Consider the following 17,899-nt stretch of genomic DNA (forward strand, 5'->3'; position numbering starts at 1 on the left):
CCAGCTTTGTTCCGTTGCTGGCGATAAGCTGTGTTCCTTTGGAGGGTGAGATGCGCTCTGATTTTTTGAATTTCCAGCTTTTCTGCACTGCTTTTTCCCCATCTTTGTGGTTTTATCTGCCTTTGGTCTTTGATGATGGTGACATACTGATGGGGTTTTGGTGTGGGTGTCCTTTCTGTTTGTTAGTTTTCCTTCTAACAGACAGGACCCTCAGCTGCAGGTCTGTTGGAGTTTGCTTGAGGTCCACTCCAGACCCTGTTTGCCTGGGTATCAGCAGTGGAAGCTGCAGAAGATAGAATATTGCTGAACAGTGAGTGTTGCTGTCTGATTCTTGCTCTGGAAGCTTCATCTCAGAGGTGTACCCAGCCGTGTGAGGTGTGAGGTGTGAGGTGTTGGTCTGCACCTAGTGGGGGATGTCTCCCAGTTAGGCTACTCAGGGGTCAGGGACCCACTTGAGCAGGCAGTCTGTCCATTCTCAGATCTCAGCCTCCGTGCTGGGAGAACCACTGCTGTCTTCAAAGCTGTCAGACAGGGACATTTGCATCTGCAGAGGTTTCTGCTGCTTTTTGTTTAGCTATGCCCTGTCCCCAGAGGTGGAGTCTACAGAGGCAGGCAGGCCTCCTTGAGCTGCAGTGGGCTCCACCCAATTTGAGCTTCCTGGTGGCTTTGTTTACCTACTTAAGCCTCAGCAATGGCGGGCGCCCCTCCCCGAGCCTGGCTGCCACCTTGCAGTTAGATCTCAGACTGCTGTGCTGGCAATGAGGGAGGCTCTGTGGGCGTGGGACCCTCCTGGCCAGGTGTGGGATATAATCTCCTGGTGTGCCGTTTGCTAAGACCCTTGGTAAAGCACAGTATTAGGGTGGGAGTTACACGATTTTCCAGGTGTTGTGTGTCTCAGTTTCTCTTGGCTAGGAAAAGGAATTCCCTTCCCCCTTGTGCTTCCCAGGTGAGGCGATGCCTCGCCCTGCTTCAGCTCTCGCTGGTTGGGCTGCACCTGCTGACAAGCACCGACTGTCAGACACACCCCAGTGAGATGAACCTGGTACCTTGAAAATGCAGAAATCACCCATCTTCTGTGTCACTCAGGCTGGGAGCTGGAGGCTGGAGCTGTTCCTATTTGGCCATCTTGGGTGCCCCCAATTTATTTATATTTATTTATTTATTTATTCAGAGACAAAGTTTCACTCTTGTTGCCCAGGCTCGAGTGCAATAGCATGATCTTGGCTCACCGCAACCTCCACCTCCCAGGTTCAAGTGATTTTCCTGCCTCAGCCTCCCAAGTAGCTGGGAATACAGGCATCCTCCACCTCGCCCAGCTAATTTTGTATTTTTTTTTAAGTAGAGACGGGGTTTCACCATGTTGGTCAGGCTGGTCTTGAACTCCTGACCTCAAGTGATCCACCCGCCTTGGCCTCCCAAAGTGCTGGGATTACACGCATGAGCCACCATGCCCAGCGAGGCTGGGTGATTTATAAAGAAAAGAGGTTTATTTGGCTTAAGGTTCTTCAGGCTGTACAAGAAGCATGGTGCCAGCTTCTGCTCTGGTGGGGCCTCAGGCTGCTTCCACTCATGGCAGGAGGTGAACTGGAGCAGAAATCACATGGCAAGAGGAAGGAAGTAAGAGAAGGGGAGAAGGGCAGTGCCAGGCTCTTTTGAACAACCTGCTGTCATGTGAGTGAGCGAGAACTCACTCATTGCCTCCATCTCCCCATAGGGAGAGCATTAATCTATTCATAAGGGATCCACCTCCATGACCCAATATCTCCCATTAGGCCCCACTTCGAACACTGGGATCAAATTTCAAGATGAAATTTGGGGGAACACACATCCAAACTACAGCAGCCACACCTGGATCTGGCTTTACCAGTAGCCAGGGCCGTTTCTGTTCCTTCTGGCTCATCCCTGTGCGTAGGCCCAGTGTCCCCTAGACCAAACCTCCACTGCTGGCTCCAAAGCTCTTGTGACCCGATTGGAGCAGCCTTGACTAACCATCGTCTTGGTGGTTTGAATGGTGAGAAGATGGCCCTGGAACTTGCCACTCCTTCCTTCCTCTTTCTTGAGCTGCTCAGTGGTAGCAGAAAAGGACCTTGTTTCTAACCCCCGTAGGGAGTGACACTTCTGAAGGCCTCCTCTTCTCCCCTCCTCTTCATCTCTAGCCCATCCCGTTTCTCCATTTCACACCTCATTCCCCTATGGCCCAGCTCCCCACCTGAATTTCTCCTTTCCACAAACCTAGCTGAGATCTTATATTGCCTGAAAGAAAAGATAGCCCAGGCTTTAAGGGAAAATCAAACCAAACACATAGGCATCAGCCAGCACCAATCCTGCAATTCCAGGGCATGCTCAGGGACCAACACCCATGGGTCCAAACTCCTAGACTGATGCGCGTGTAATAGGCTTCCAGTTATTTTATTATTATTATTTTTTGAGACACAGTCTTTCTCTGTTGCCCAGTCTGGAGTGCAGTGGTGTGATCTTCACTCACTGCAACCTCTGCCTCCAGGGTTCAAGTGATTCTCCTGCCTGAACCTCTAAGTAGCTGGGATTACAGGTGTGTACCACCATGCCCAGCTATGTTTTTAAATTTTTAGTAGAGGTGAGGTTTCGCTGTGTTGGCCAGGCTGGTCTCGATCTCCTGATCTCAAGTGATCTGCCCACCTTGGCCTCCCAAAGTACTGGAATTATAGGCGTGAGCCACTGCGCCCAGCCTAGGCCTCCAGTTTTTATGGCATATAAATAAATTGTTAGCTTTGGGATGGCAGAAACTGGCATTTGGATTTCCCCTTACTTTCCCCCTTGTTTGTATTCCCTCATTTCATACACGGTAGATGCTTGATGAGAACTATTTCTGATGTTGTTCACCAACCCTCCCATTCCCCAGACCAAGTGTGAATGAATATGTACTGGATGCATGACGCTGGGGGTGAGAAGGCCGGGCATCTGTCTTCCTGGGGAGAACGCTGCTGGTGGGTGGGGTGGCAGCCCCCAGGGGAACTTCGTCCTCTTTTGCCCCCACCCTTGGGATCTGGTGTGGTGAGACCCCATCCTAGAAGAGTGGGTCTATTTTGTGCATGGAGAAGCTCTTGCAATTGTATCATTGTTATGAATCATCTGTGTCCTTCCTGGTTGGCTGAATTCTTCAAGGACAAGCATATGTCTCAGGCAGCTCTGATTTACCACACTTAACACAGGGTCTGGCACCTAGTAGGTACTCAGGAAATGCAAAGGAAGGGGTAAAGGAGTGATTCCACTCCAGGAGAGGAGAACAGGTCTAATCAAGCTCAAGGTCACTGTCCAGAAGTAGGAACCAAGGTTTCAAGGATATATGTTTGGTGAGGAGGGAAGATTGGAAATCATTCAATTCCTCAAGTCTCCATGAGGTATATTTAATTCCCAAGAATTTCCTTAGAATGTCCCTGACCTTCTAGGGAGGGGTGGTTCTGGTTTGGAGAAGGATGGTTTATTTGGAGTCGACTTTGAGTGGAATTGGAGTCTTATCCCTGCTCATCCCAGCCCCAAATTAACTGCCCAAATCTCCCTAAATTGTGCCCAGTGAAGACTCAAACAATGTGACGGTGTGGCAGAAAGCCAGGGAGATACGGGTCCAGGCCTGGAGTGCCCTGGACTTCCTCAGTGTGTGAGTCAGTCAAGTCACTTCCACTCTCTATCCCCTGGATCCTAACAGGTAAAGTGGGTGCCTTGTGTCAGACAATAGCAAGACTTTCACTATTGTGACGTAAAGAAGCCAAGGTTAAGGTCAAGAGTGTTTCTCCCTTCCCCCTTTCCCTAGCAGGACAAAACAGAAGAAGCCTCTGACTATGGGCTAGAAACTGTCTCGGGCTCTGAGGACAGAGCTAGTCTTCGGGACCTACGTTCCTGGACCTTCACCAACGTCTGGTTTGGAAGTGACATTCCCTTGGCCAAGCCAGGAACCACCTGGTAGATATCCCTTTCATTACCTCAAAACTTAGAGGCCATGGTGGGTCCTGAAACGGGAACTGGCACTGAATCCAAGGGCCAAGTTAGGGCTCAGAGAAGTGCAATCACTTGCCTAAGATTACTCAGCAAGTTGGGACCAGAACTCACAGTCCCCTGACTCCAAGTCCTACACTCTTTTCCCTGAATCCTTTATGGTGGGGATAAGTTAGTATGGAGGCAACCCAGGTGCTGTCCAAGGAAACTTGGCAGAACCTAAGCATCTGATCGAAGGCCACGAGGGCATCTGGCAGCCGGGTGTTTGCGGCTTCTGGCAAGGGAGACCGAGACCCACTTGAGGAAGTCTGGGAAGAAGAGTGAGTTGTTGGTCTGGGAATGCTTCCCTGTCTGTCCTGCAGCAGGCTCCTCCTGCTCCAGGACTCACCCCCACCCTGGATTCCTTCTCTAAAACAGTTGGGTCTTGGCTGATGATTGGGGAGTCTCCCTACCCTCTGCTCCAGGATCAGCCAATCATGACTCACCAGCTCACTTCAAAATCTTGTACCCTCTTTCATCCTGAGAGCCAGACACAACCTCATCACCCCTTGGTTACAATCCTTTCATTTTACAGATAGGGAAACTGAGGCCCAGAGAGGGGAGAGGACTTATGTGTGTGCCACAGGAAGCTTACAACAGAGCCAGGATTAGAACCCAGGTTTTGTTTTCCCCAGTCTCTTTCTAAGATGCCACACTGCCCCTTTCAGACACTCAGCAACAATGCAGGGAGCCCCACTGCCCTGGGGACACCAGTCAGTTGTATGTGTGTGAATCTCAGGTCTCTCCCTGTTCTCACGCTGGTAAAGTCTCCACTTTTGCCACCTCAAGCTATTGTTCCTCAGTCTACAGTGAATATCCCAGACACTCGCCTAAATGACCTTTCCATGGACCTGACAGTTTAGTAGGGGACTCCTGAATATTAAAAGTCTTTGAGATCTAAAAGGCCAAATATTAAGGCTATTTTTAGGCACCATGATGGGAGGAGGCCAGAGTGGGCAGTAGCAAATATTTCAGTGCAGGGAGTACTTTTAATCACTTTGTAGATGTTCTCCTAACAACGTAAGCCACATTCCTAAGGGTTCCAATCTTGCAGCTGAACTCCTGCCCAGAGAAAGAGAAGATGAAGTTTCCAAGGTCACATGAGTTCAAGGAGGGAGGGTGGGTAGGGACGCTGGGTCCTACATCAGCACTCTCTCAGTTCTGTGTTCCAGTTCAGGGCTTGCCAATGATTCCCAGGTACCATTTACAGATCTACAAAACCATCAGCAGTTCCTTACCCGCAGCTTCTGTCTGTCCTCCCCCAAGGCTTCCCCTGTGGAGAAACCTGCCTTCATCTTTGTATGTCGACTTGCCCGCAGTGGCTCTGATTCCTAGGGGAACCCTCACTGGTGCTCACCACCTGATTTCCAGTAGAGGAGCTCATCTCTTCGAAAGACCAGCATGTGATTCAGTGCTACTGTTTGTGTCTGCACCAAACCACGCTGCTTGTCTGAAAGAGATGCACAGACACACCCAGGTATATGAGGCTTTCCCTCTCTTATGTCTGCAGCAGTGGTTGCAGATGAAGGAAATTTATAGAGTCCATGGCTGGTCAGATCCTTTTGGCGGTGTCCACAATGATGAGATCAAAACAGATTCCAGTCATATACGATAAATCTGCCACTCCATTCCTCTGCTCCAGGTCTTAGCAAGTGTCCAACGTTACCTGACAAACATGGAATTGGGGGCTGGATGGCGGAGGAGCGGGGGAGAAATATTCCTGTGGGTGAGACTGTAAGGTACAGCTAAGGAGAAAGGCACTTAAGACCCAGTTCCCGTGCTGGTTTTCCCACATATTAACTCTTTGACCTTGGGCAGGCTTCCTTTTGGCACCAATTCTTTCTGTGAAATAGAGATGGTAGTACCTAATCAAACTCTCTCTCAGGTGGTATTTAGGCTCAAAATCTAAATGTTGGACCAGTAGGTGCCTTGTAAAGTGCGGTACAGGAAAGGAGTGGTTGCTGCTGGAGTATTCACACGGAAAGAATACAGTCTGGCTGATTGAGCTTCAGTGAGGCTCGCCCACGTTGCCAGTGTGCCCACGGGTAGGAAGATTTTCAGAAACATATCTCATGGCCCAAGGTGGGAAAACCCGAAAAAAATGAAGTAATCTATTAAGAGTAGGAAGCAATAGGTGGGTATTTGAATGGCAGGCTTCATGTGGAAAGATTGTGGGCTAACTTTCCATCCGAAATGCTCAATATCCACATGGGCTGCATGGCCATCTCCAGCCCAGTCTCCTCCCTCAGCTGTGGCAGGAGAGCACGGCAGCTGCCCTGTGCTCTCTGGCTGCATTTTTATTTGTTCCATATAATGGGATTCATTTAGTCAGCATTTGATTATCAGCCCGTATCAGTGTTACTGATGTGATTAGTGTTCTATACTCAAGCGCACACACACGCACAACTGCCCAAAACTTTCCACAAATATTTGCAATTGTGATTTCATTTACCTCTCAAATAGATGCCTAGATGCCCCTGAAATGGACACACATCTTCTTAAAGTAATTCTTCAGACTGATTATTTTCTAGAAATGTGGAGGTTCTGAGGTTTTTCTTGGAGACATATGCAGAGAGAGTATACACAAGAACATGTGGAATCCTCTTATCCTGCTAGAACGGTGGTGTGTGTGTGTGTGTGTGTGTATGTTTCTGTGGGTATGCCTGGGACTGTGCTCTAGGGTGGATATGAGCTGTATTGTCAACTCAACCTATTGTGCTTGGCGTTGGTGTGAAATGATCAGTGAAAACTCATAGCGCAATGAGAGGGCTATGCTGATCCTCCCAGATCTCTGCCAAAACACCCTTCAGATCAATCATCCTTTCCTTTCCATTGTGCTCTGAGTTTTCTTCTTTGTTTGTTTTTAATATTAAATGTGATTATACAAATCGAAACCACTGATTCCCTTTGGGAATGCTCTGTATTGCTGGAGACCATGGTCCAAAGATGCCTACTGCTGTGATGACTGTGGATTCATTTGCTCAGCACAGTCCTGGTTTATGCCTGATGTTCTCACATAATTACAGGAGAGCTGCCTTTCACTCTCAGGGTGTCCCAGTTTGATGATAAATGATACATGATATAGCCACCTCCCTGTAACCTAGGCAATTTTGTCAACCTGCGTGTGTCTTCATTCATTCATTTCTGTTCTCTCCTTCACTGAAGGCACATTTCCAAGGTATCTACTGTGTGCCAAGCACTGTGCTGGTTCTGGAGGGAGGTGGGAGAGTGTGGGGAAGGGGTAAGATTAAGGGATAAGGTAGGGGGCAGGGAGACGAGATGTAGTCCTTGCTTTTATGGAGCTTGTAATTCAGCAGAAAAAGACAAAGCGTGTAAGACCAATCCAACATAAAGGCGTGGTCAGTTTATGTGTAAAGTATTGAAGGAAACTAGTGGAGGGGCAGCCAACCCACCCAAGGGAGGGAGGAAGGGGTGATTACAAAGGGCTTCACAGAGGAGATGCTCATTCTCTTTAACCATCAAAGTGGGTCTCCTCAAAGGCTCTGCCTGGAGTCACAAAGCTGCCTGACTAAGGTTCTAGAGGAAGCGTCATTCTCCAGAACTTTTTTTTTGGTGGTGGGGAGGTGTTTTTGGAAATCTCCTACCTGCAACCTCTCTCCAGCCCTGTACTTTTAAAGGCCATTTCAGAAAAACATTCAAGTTTTCTTCCTCATTGGTCCATTTCTTGACCTGCGCACTTGGCCATCAGAAAAAAAAAATGGAATATGGTGAGTATAATTAACTAGGGTAGAGATTACCAGCTGCTTTAATAAATCTCATACTCTTACTGGCTTGACATAATAAAAGATTAGTTTTCACTTATGCAAGAGTCAGTGTGAATACTCTCGGTTGCCAGGCATTCATTCAGAGACCCAGGCTCCTACATTGTGGCTCCACCATCTCCTAGGGTAAGAGTCATGGGCCAAATTGGGCATGCCAGCTGTTTGTAAATGAAGTTTTACTAGAACACAGTCACACTCATTTACTTATGTATTTATGGCTGGTTTTGCACTCTGACAGCAGTTGCAACAAAGACTGTGTAGCTCAGAAGCCTCAAATATTTACATCGATTTACATCTGGCTCTTTACAGAAAAAATGTGTTTATCTCTATTCTAAGGTCTTGGAATTCTCTCTGGGACATCTGCATCTGGCCAAAGAGTGTCCTCCAGTGGACAGAGAATGTGTATTATCATTTAGAACATTTTAATGGTCCAGGTCCAGAAGGGATACACAGAACTTCTGCCCACGTTCCATTGGCCAGAACTCAGTTCCTGGCTTTATGTCACTGCAAGGGAAGCTGGGAAATGTAGTCTAGCTGTGTGCTCAGAAGGAAAGAGAAATGGAGAAATGGGCTTGGAGAAGAAGTGTGCAGACTCTGCCACAGGTGGAGGGGCAGGCCTACTCATCCAAGTCTGCATGTACACTGGAGATTCATTTTTTTTTTTTTTTTTTAGAAAGGGTCTTGCTCTGTCACTCAGGCTGGAGTACAGTGATGTGATCATAGCTCACTGCAGCCTTGAACTCCTAAGCTCCAGTGATCCTCCTGCCTCAGCCTCCTGAGTAGCTGGGACTACAGGTGTGTGCAATCATGGCTGGCTAATTTTTTATTTTTTGTAGAAATGGAAGTCTCACTATGTTGCCCAGGCTGGTCTCAAACTCTTTGGCTCCAACAATCCTCCAGCCTCAGCCTCCCAAAGTGCTGAGATTACAGCTGTGAGCCACCATGCCAGGCCTGGAGATTCAAATCTTGTCCGAAACAGTAAAAGTACCTACTCTCCTGTCCTCTCTTCATTTTATGACCACTGGCTCAGGTTTATATGGACGAAGGCTTTGGAAGGGTCATGGGGAAATCATTTATTTATGCTTTGTGTCGGTGTTCATCACTCAGCTTGCACATGGTCCCAGGGGCTGCTTAAATATAGGTCGGTGCCCAGAGCCCAAGTCACTTCTCAGAAACACGCTGAAAATCACGTGAGCTCGAGACTATAAGGAACACTGGAGCTGGACTGTCTTTCATTGGGAGGAGGGGCGGTCCCTCAGTTCTTACGGCCCTTAGGAGCAGATCTCTCTTTCTCCCGGGACAGCCCAGCCCCTGGAAGGACAGCTGTGATTCTTGGAAAGTTCTTCTGAGACTTGTCTTCCTGTGAGCCGTTGCACCGTTCCTCCGTCTGCGCTGTGAGCTGCAGAGTGGGTCGTCTGGTTTTCTCCGGTGTGCAGGGCAGATCAGAAACTTTGCCATGACAGGCCTCCCACTCCACTTCCTCGTCAGACCCAGCCGCCCTAGGGAAGCTGCCTGTGCTCTTCTTTCCCGGAGGCCTCAGCTGCCTTTTGCCAGGGAGCCTAGACACCTGCTTTCCAGATGACAGGGAGACCTGCATAGAGGTGTGAGTGCTCATTGCACGCTCTAGGAAGCCTCTAAGTGAATCCACCCCCTGCCATGGCCCCACTGAGATGCGTGACAGAGGAGCCACTGTCCGCTGTCAGAAACACTTCTATGGACTAGCTAATGCTTCATGCTGGCCTGGAGGGTGGGCAGGGCAGGTGGACCTTTACAGTTGCTTGGTGGGGCCACTCTGGTCCAAAGTCTGGCCTTCGGTTATGAGGGTCCTGGGGAAATATTGGGTTTCCATCCTCAAGAAGTTTACCTGCTTTATAATATATGGTAATATCTGGATTTTTGTTTTTTTGCTTTTTTTTGAGATGGAGTTTCGCTCTTGTCGCCCAGGCTGGAGTGCAGTGGCACGATCTCGGCTCACTGCAAGCTCTGCCTCCCAGGTTCAAGAGATTCTCCTGCCTCAGCTTCCTGAGTAGCTGGGATTACAGGCACCCGCCACCATGCCCAGCTGATTTTTTGCATGTTTAGTAGAGAGGGGGTTTCACCATGTTGGTCAGGCTGGTCTCGAACTCCTGACCTCAGGTGATTCACCTGCCACAGCCTCCCAAAGTGCTGGGATTACAGGCATGAGCCACCACACCTGGCTTGGATTTTTATTTTGTTTATTAGCATGTTACATTTGCAATAAACTAACCTGATTAAAAAGTAAAGGATTGCATAATGCGTTTTTAGAGATATTTCGATTCAAAATGGTGTTTTTAGAAAGGCTTATGGTACCTAGCAGGATTATCTGGGAAATTTACAGGTATGGGTTTTCATGGAATACAGCGTAATTTTATTATAATTATTATTTTCTGATAACATTAGGAATAAATCTGTTAATAGTTGAAATAAAGATATCATTACCAAGAAACAAAAAGAAGGGAGGAAAGACAAAAGAAAGCAAAGGAGGCAAGCTGCATCTTTCTTTTTTTTTTTTTTTTTTTTTGAGACGGAGTCTCGCTCTGTCGCCCAGGCTGGAGTGCAGTGGCGTGATCTCGGCTCACTGCAAGCTCCGCCTCCCGGGTTCACGCCATTCTCCCGCCTCAGCCTCCCAAGTAGCTGAGACTACAGGCGCCCGCCACCACGCCCGGCTAGTTTTTTGTATTTTTAGTAGAGACGGGGTTTCACCATGTTAGCCAGGATAGTCTCGATCTCCTGACCTCGTGATCCACCCGCCTCGGCCTCCCAAAGTGCTGGGATTACAGGCTTGAGCCACCGCGCCCGGCCGCAAGCTGCATCTTTCTTGGAGGCTACCCAGCGGCTGGAGGAGAAGCGCAGGATTCAGACTCAGAGGCTGGGCTCGCCCCCGTCCTACAAGGCTCTCCTGTGACACTGCACAGGGTGGTGTGATTCTCTGAGGTCCTATGCTCTCAACTGTAAATAGGGCTAATTATACTACCTTACGACATAGTGCAATTCAAAGGACATCATACAGCTAAGCCACCTTTTACGGAAAAGTGTACAAATGTGAGGAATTTTCATTGCTGTCCTCCTGGAGGAGCCTGGAGGTCAGGCTTGGGTTAGGTCTCAGCAGAATTAGAATTAGGGAGCATGCCAGGGATAGATTCTAACCACACAGCAGCTGAGCCTGCTGTTTCCTTTTCTAATTGCTTCCTGGGATTCCTGCTTCCCCCAAAACATCTTGAAGATGGAGACCAAGTATTTCCTTCAGACCTGCATTAGGAAAGGCCAGACTCTCGACTTGGTAGTCTCGCCAAGGGACTGTCACCCTGGGAGGCTGTGTCTAGCCAGTGATCCCACCAGCCCTCCAAGCCTTTCTTCTTCTTTTTCTTCTTCTTTTTTGCAGGGGGAGGGATGAAGGCTCGCTCTGCTGCCCAGGCTGGAGTGCAGTGGTGCAATCTCGGCTCACTGCAACCTCCACCTTCAGGGTTCAAGAGATTCTCCTGCCTCAGTAGGTGGGACTACAGGCACCCACCACCAACCAGCTAATTTTTTTTGTATTTTTAATAGAGATGGGGTTTTGCCATGTTGGCCAGGCTGGTCTTGAACTCCTGACCTCAGGTGATCTGCCTGCCTTGGCCTCCCAAAGTACTGGGATTACAGGCGTGAGCCACATAGTCTGGCCTCCAAGCCTTTCTTCTGAGGAGGTTGCTCTTCTGTGTATGTGGTACCTTTTAACTTTTGAAGGATGCCCTCAGATGCTTTCTTTCCTGATGTTCATAATCACCCAACGAGGCAGGCAGAGAGCAGTATTAGTAACTCAGTTTCCAGATTTGAGAGATCTGGGGGTTAATGGGTGAAATGGAGTAGAAAGGAAAGCGACCACTAAGTGTTTAGAACCTACCGTATGGAAACAAAGTGCTGGGCCAAAGGTGTGGGTTTCCCGTGGCGGAGAGTAACAGGTAGAACTGGGGCTGGAGTCCTGGTCTCCTGATTCTGCATATTGCAGAATGGCACAAGGCAGAGGGGATTATGGGTAAGCAGTCCTGGGGGAGGGCGGGTAGACAGGAGAGTAACAGAGAGAGGCAGCGGAGGTGGAGAGGGAGGTTGGCAGTTGGCAAGTATGAGGCAGTGGGTGGGGTTGGGGCCACAGCTCCCATTATGTGGCTGTCATCAAAGTGCCCAAAGAAATAAAGGTTTGCAATTACAGGGAGACTTGGGTTTGGGAATCTCCCAGCAGCAGGGCCCAGATGTTAATTAAGCCTAAGATAGGTCATTATCCCTCTCCATTGGATTGAACAGAGGGAAACTGATACAGACGGCAGGTTAAATACTTGCCCATATGGCTGTTAGGTGTTATTATTTCTGGTTTTTAAGAGGCACCCAACATGGGGCTTTGGGGCTCAGCCAAGGGGAAGGAGGTCATATCTAAGTGCTAGTCACTGAGGAGGTTCCCCACTCCTCCCTCACAACTAAAGAAGGGCACTCGGCGTCTGCCCTGTGGCTGTTCTGGGGCCGTCCGACTTGTGTGCACACACTGAGGCCACTGCAGAGCCGGAGAACAGCATGTGGGCCGCAGAGGAACTCTGCAGGGTGTTCTGCCCTCAGCCTGTCAGTGCAGACAGGGAGAGGAGGCGGTGAAACCTGGAATGACCAGCGTGGCGTGGACACCCACCAGTCTGAGTGGACACTGGCGATGGCACTGGCCAATGGGTCCTGGGGCCCCTGCTTAGCCAGCTGTTAACTCTTTGATTGCTGAATCTTGGACAAGTGTGTGTAGTGGGCGCTCCCAGAGGTGACCCTTGGTAGCTGGGTGACACAAGAAGGAGTACTGGAGTGAGGTTTGGGTAAACAGGTGGCTGTTTAATAGATATGGAAGTAATTCAATGTTTTACCAATTAGTGTGGCTATAGTAGCAGATTATCAATCGTTAGAAAAGGACTTTTTATATAAATTAATTTACAAATATCAATGACTTTACAGTAATAATAATAATAATAATGACAACATATTATTATTATTTTTATTTTTATTTTTTGAGACAGAGTCTCACTCTGTCGCCCAGGCTGGAGTTCAGTGGCACCATCTCGGCTCACTGCAACCTCCGTCCCCTGAGTTCAAGCAATTCTCCTGCCTCAGCCTCCTGAGTAGCTGGGATTACAGGCTCCTGCCACTGTGCTTGGCTAATTTTTGTATTTTTAGTAGAGAGGGGGTTTCACTATCTTGACCAGGCTGGTCTTGAACTCCTGACCTCATGATCCACCCACCTCAGCCTCCCAAAGTGCTGGCATTACAGGTGTGAGCCATCATGCCCGGCCTATATTATTGTTAATAATAATACCATTTAATCCCTTCCCAGAAGCACTGGGGGCTTTGTTTTCATGCCTATTTTCCAGCGGGCTCCCTTCTAGATATAAAGAGGGTGTTCCTGACCTGTGGTCAGTGGACAGGAAGCCTAGGCTAACTCTTGCATTTGGGATGGTGAAAAGGAGAAAGTGGTTCTTTCTTGCTCATTATCTCAGTCACCAGGGTTTTGATGTTACTGCAACACAGATGGCAACCTGTGGATAGGCCGTCTGTTTCTGTTCACCTGTATAGATCACGGCATTGTACACTAATGAAAAAGTGAGTTGCTCAGGATGTAACTTGTGATTCTAAACATCAAATAGAATGGCAAATAGAAACTGCATGTCCTTGGATGCAGCTGGAAACCATCATTCTTAGCAAACTATCACAAGAACAGAAAACCAAACACCGCATGTTCTCACTCATAGGTGGGAACTGAACAATGAGATCACTTGGACTCAGGAAGGGGAACATCACACACCGGGGCCTATCATGGGGAGGGGGGAGGGGGGAGGGGGGAGGGATTGCATTGGGAGTTATACCTGATGTAAATGACGAGTTGATGGGTGCAGCAGACCAACATGGCACAAGTATACATATGTAACAAACCTGCACGTTATGCACATGTACCCTACAACTTAAAGTATAATAATAATAAATAAATTAAAAAAAAAAAAAACACTTAATAAAAATTTTCCAAATCTAAAAAAAAAAAAAAAAAAAAAAAAAGAAACTGCATGTCCTATATCACCTGCAAAAGCGCCTTTGCCGATTGGTCTATCTCTATGTCACTCTTACCTTTGAAGCGAAGTTACAGGGGACGCCATTCCTCGACTGGCAGCTTGGAGAAGGTCGGCAATCATTTTCAGGCAAAGGCCATGGCATGACTTGGACTCCTCATGCTGCCTGTGGCTTCAGTCACTCCAGGTATACCAATTCTCCAGGATGCTATAAAGATTTCCTAATTAGACATTTATTGTGCTTGGAGACATGAGGATGAAGGCTGCTGGGCAGAGTGTGGCCATGATCTTAAAGATCAAAGTGAGATCTGGCTTACTTCTGGATCTTGACCTTATTTTTGTAGAGCTGAATAATAATAATAATAATAGCAAAGATGGAAAGAAGAGGCTTTTAAGTATTACAGTGGCCTAGTTATGCTCTACCTGGGAAAGGCAAACAGCTGTGAGTAACTCTAATTCTCTGCAGCATATCTGTTGAAAGGCTGACTGAACATTCAGCACAAGCCGTAGAACAGGCATGCCTGGATTTAAATGTCCAATCCTTTGTGTCAATCTTGGAGAATTAAACACAATCATGTAAACTATTGATTCAGGCCAGGCCTGCCATGCTTGTCCACAGCTCCCCCCACAGATGTCTGGTTTCTGAGTTGGCTCAGCCATGGGAAAGTCCCTGTTTAGGAGGACCTGCCTTTAATGTATTCTTGCTTTTCTCCTAAATTAGCATTCACCGTGATGCCTACAATCATGTTACAATCTACTTAAATTACCCAGGAATGTTTATAAAATACTTATAACACAATAATTGAATTTCACAAATAATAACCCATATTTCACAGTTACAGCTTAGAACAACAATTTTATGTCCATGATCTCATTTGATCTTAAACAGCCCTTTGAGGTGGGCAGATGTTATAAGCTCCCTTTCATAGGTGAGGAAATTAAGCCACAGAGAGGGGCATTGGCTTAGAGTCATAGTGTCAAAGATACAGCTGATCGTCTGGTTACAAACTGTCTTTTTCAGATGGAAAACCCAACTAGAACAAAGAGGCTTGCCCAGTTCTCCTAATAATTGGAGCAGAGCTGACATGCCAAGGGCATTTTTTTGCAATTATTTGAAGAAAGCCACCTGAAATCTAAGACACTGTCCATGTGATCAGTGGCTTCAGTTTGAGTGTTCCTTGGGGTCAGAGCCTGGCCCGGAGCCTTTAACATGTGACCACCAGGGTTGTATTGAGCCCACAATTATCCAATTTAAAGCAACGTAAGAGACATAGAACCAAACTATTGAGGGTGGCACATTCAGTCCTGCGAGAGGGACAGAGAAAATAGGTGGTGCATTCATGGTCGTCCCGGGAACTTCAGCCACTCCATTGCCTGCTCCCCTCTTTCCACACCCCTGCCTCCATAACCTGTACTCCCCTCTGCCAGGAGCCTTATCCTAGGCGTCAGGGTGGGAGAAGTCTCTGGTCCTGCCCCATTCCCACGGCCTCACGCCACTGACCTCCTTACTACCCTCCCCCTCTCTAAATCCCAAAAGGCTCTCCCACTGCCAGGACACTGTGCCAGGCACTGAAGAATGGGCGACTTGCCACACAGTCCTGTCCTCAAGGAGCCTGTGGCTCAGGGAGAGGAGAGAAGGTCAGCGCTGCGCAGGACCGCTGGTGCTTCCCCATGGGGAGTGAACTCTCGGCAAAACGCCAGTGGAATGTGGAGATGGGCAGGGGCGGGAGAGGGGAGGAATGCTTAGCAGGGAAGAGGATAGTGCCCATGAGCCCAGAGGGAAGAGTGGGATTAGAGACTGGGGAAGGCATTTAGGCTACAGGAATCAGATGAGTCCCCTGGGGTCAAGTGTGTGTGTGTGACGATGAGATATAAACAAGGGTCTGTCCTTAAGAGCTTGTATATCCAACAACTTTGACCTTCCCATTGAAAACCATGGGTTTGAAGGATTGAGGACAAAGGGCCTGGTGCCCTGAGGCGATGGTATAGGAACTTCCTGCTGTGTGGTGTGGAGGAAGGATGGGGGTGAGGAGGATCTGGAGGCAGACAGAAGGTGAAACACGCTCTTGCAACAGTCCAGGTGGGATGAAGGCCTGGGCTGAGGGAGAGATGCTGGGAATGCGGAGAGGGCAGCTTCCAGGGATATTTCAAAGGAATCACGAGGACAGTGAGAAAGAAAGAGTCAGAAGCGCAGGGCTGCGCTGCAGCAGCTGGTATTGGCTCGGGAGACTGATCGTGCGTATCTTTGTCCAATTCTGCTCTTAGGGATGCAATGCTGGTAGCTTTAAACCAGCTACGGCAGACGTATTTAACACCACAGAAGTCAAGAAAGGCCTTTTCTCTGCAGAGAAAACATTAAACATTGTTAAACATTGACCAGCACGCCTCTGCCAAAATACCTAAGGCTTCTCCTGCTGTGGGTGGTCCCGAGGGCAGTGAAAGCTGGAGCTGCCTGAGGAAGCTTCAGAGGCAGGTGAGATGGGTTTGGGTAAGGGATAGGTGTGGTAGCTGTGGGGTAAGGAAGGCATTTCTGGTGAACCTAATGGTATGAGCAGAGGTCCCCCTACTTCGGGGGTATCTTGGCACAGAGCAGGGAACTCAGTGACGATCGTGGGCTATTGTTACCTACATTAGGTCTTTATGTGTTGGTAGATTGGATGCACAAATGAAATGTTCCTAAAATCCTGACAGGTACATGGTGCCGGTTCGCCAAGAACCTGCCTATGTGTGCCAGGAGTTCAGCTTCACACAGAGCTTTCCCTGCACCCAGCTGCCATGGTTCATTATTCACCTTAAGGGTGACTCAGAAATCAGCTTAGATTATTATTTAGCAGGAGAGGAAACCGAATCCCAGAGAGTGCTTCCGTGACTTTCTTAAGACCACAGTCAGTTAAACCTTCATCAGCATTAGAACTTTGGAATTAGAACTTGTATTAGTTATCCACAGCTACATAACAAATTTCTCCCAAACTTAAAGAAAAAATAAAAAACTGTTTTTTGGTTTTTGTTTTTTTTTTTTTTTTGAGACAGAGTCTCACTCAATTGCCCAGGCTGGAGTGCAATGGCATGATCTCAGCTCACTGAAACCTCCACCTCCGAGGTTCAAGTGATTCTCCCACCTCAGCCTCCTGAGTAGCTGGGATTACAGGCACCTGCCATCATGCCTGGCTAATTTTTGTATTTTTGCACAGATGGGGTTTCACCATGTTAGCCAGGCTGGTCTCGAACTCCTGACCTCAGTTGATCCGCACGCCTCGGCCTCCCAAAGTGCTGAGATTACAGGTGTGAGCCACTGTGCCTGGCCTTGTTTTGTTTTTAACTATGTTGCCCAGGTTGGCCTTGAACTCCTGGACTCAAGCCTCCCGAGTAGCCGTGACTACAGGCACGTGCCACCAAGCCTGGCTTTAAAAAAATCATTTTAAGTGGCTTACAACATAATAAATATCTCACAATTCCTGTGAGTCAGGGATGCAGGAGTGATTTAACTAGGTGAATTTGACCTGGGGTCTTTCATGAAATTGCAGTCAAGATGTCAGCTCGGGCTGCAGTCACCTGCGTGGGGCTGGAGGATCTGTTTCCAACGGGCCCCACTCACAAGACTGGCAAATTAGCACTGGTTGTGGGCAGAGGCTTTAGTTCTTCGTGGGCTGTTGGCAGGTGGCTTTAGTTCCTCACCAGGAGGGAGTCTGTATGGGGCTGCGTCTGCGTCCTCACAACATGGCAGCCAACTTCCTCCTGAGTGAATGATCCAGGAGAGATCAAGGTAGAAACTGCAATGCCTTTTATGACCTCACTTCAGAAGTCACACATCATCATTTCCATAATATCACAGTGGTTATACAAGTGAGTCCTGTTCAGCATGGGAGGAAAGAACATAAGAGGCAAAGATCACTCGGGACCGTCTTGGATATTGGCTACCACAGAACCCAACACAAGCAATAAGTTAAAATCATGAAGCTCCTGAAGTCAGAGGACATGGCTCTGCCATTTGGTAGGTAGGGATCCTGTTAAAGGCTCAGCTTC

The 17,899-nt window shown here is 48.2% G+C and overlaps 1 protein-coding gene and 1 long non-coding RNA gene across 5 annotated transcripts in view; one reads left to right on the forward strand and one right to left on the reverse strand.

Annotated features, from left to right (window-relative positions):
• Positions 1-17,899, forward strand: part of LOC103882502 — a 186,387-nt gene that overhangs the window by 24,527 nt on the left and 143,961 nt on the right. The gene's annotated exons all lie outside the window — the stretch shown is intronic.
• On the reverse strand, positions 9,303-17,605 carry LOC116273861. Its single transcript, XR_004182368.1, has 3 exons — positions 17,552-17,605; positions 13,935-14,084; positions 9,303-9,384 (listed from the first exon to the last, which is right to left on the reverse strand). It is a non-coding gene; the product is annotated as an uncharacterized LOC116273861 (long non-coding RNA).

Source organism: Papio anubis, chromosome 2, assembly GCF_008728515.1.
Source record: "Papio anubis isolate 15944 chromosome 2, Panubis1.0, whole genome shotgun sequence".
Lineage (NCBI taxonomy): Eukaryota > Metazoa > Chordata > Mammalia > Primates > Cercopithecidae > Papio > Papio anubis.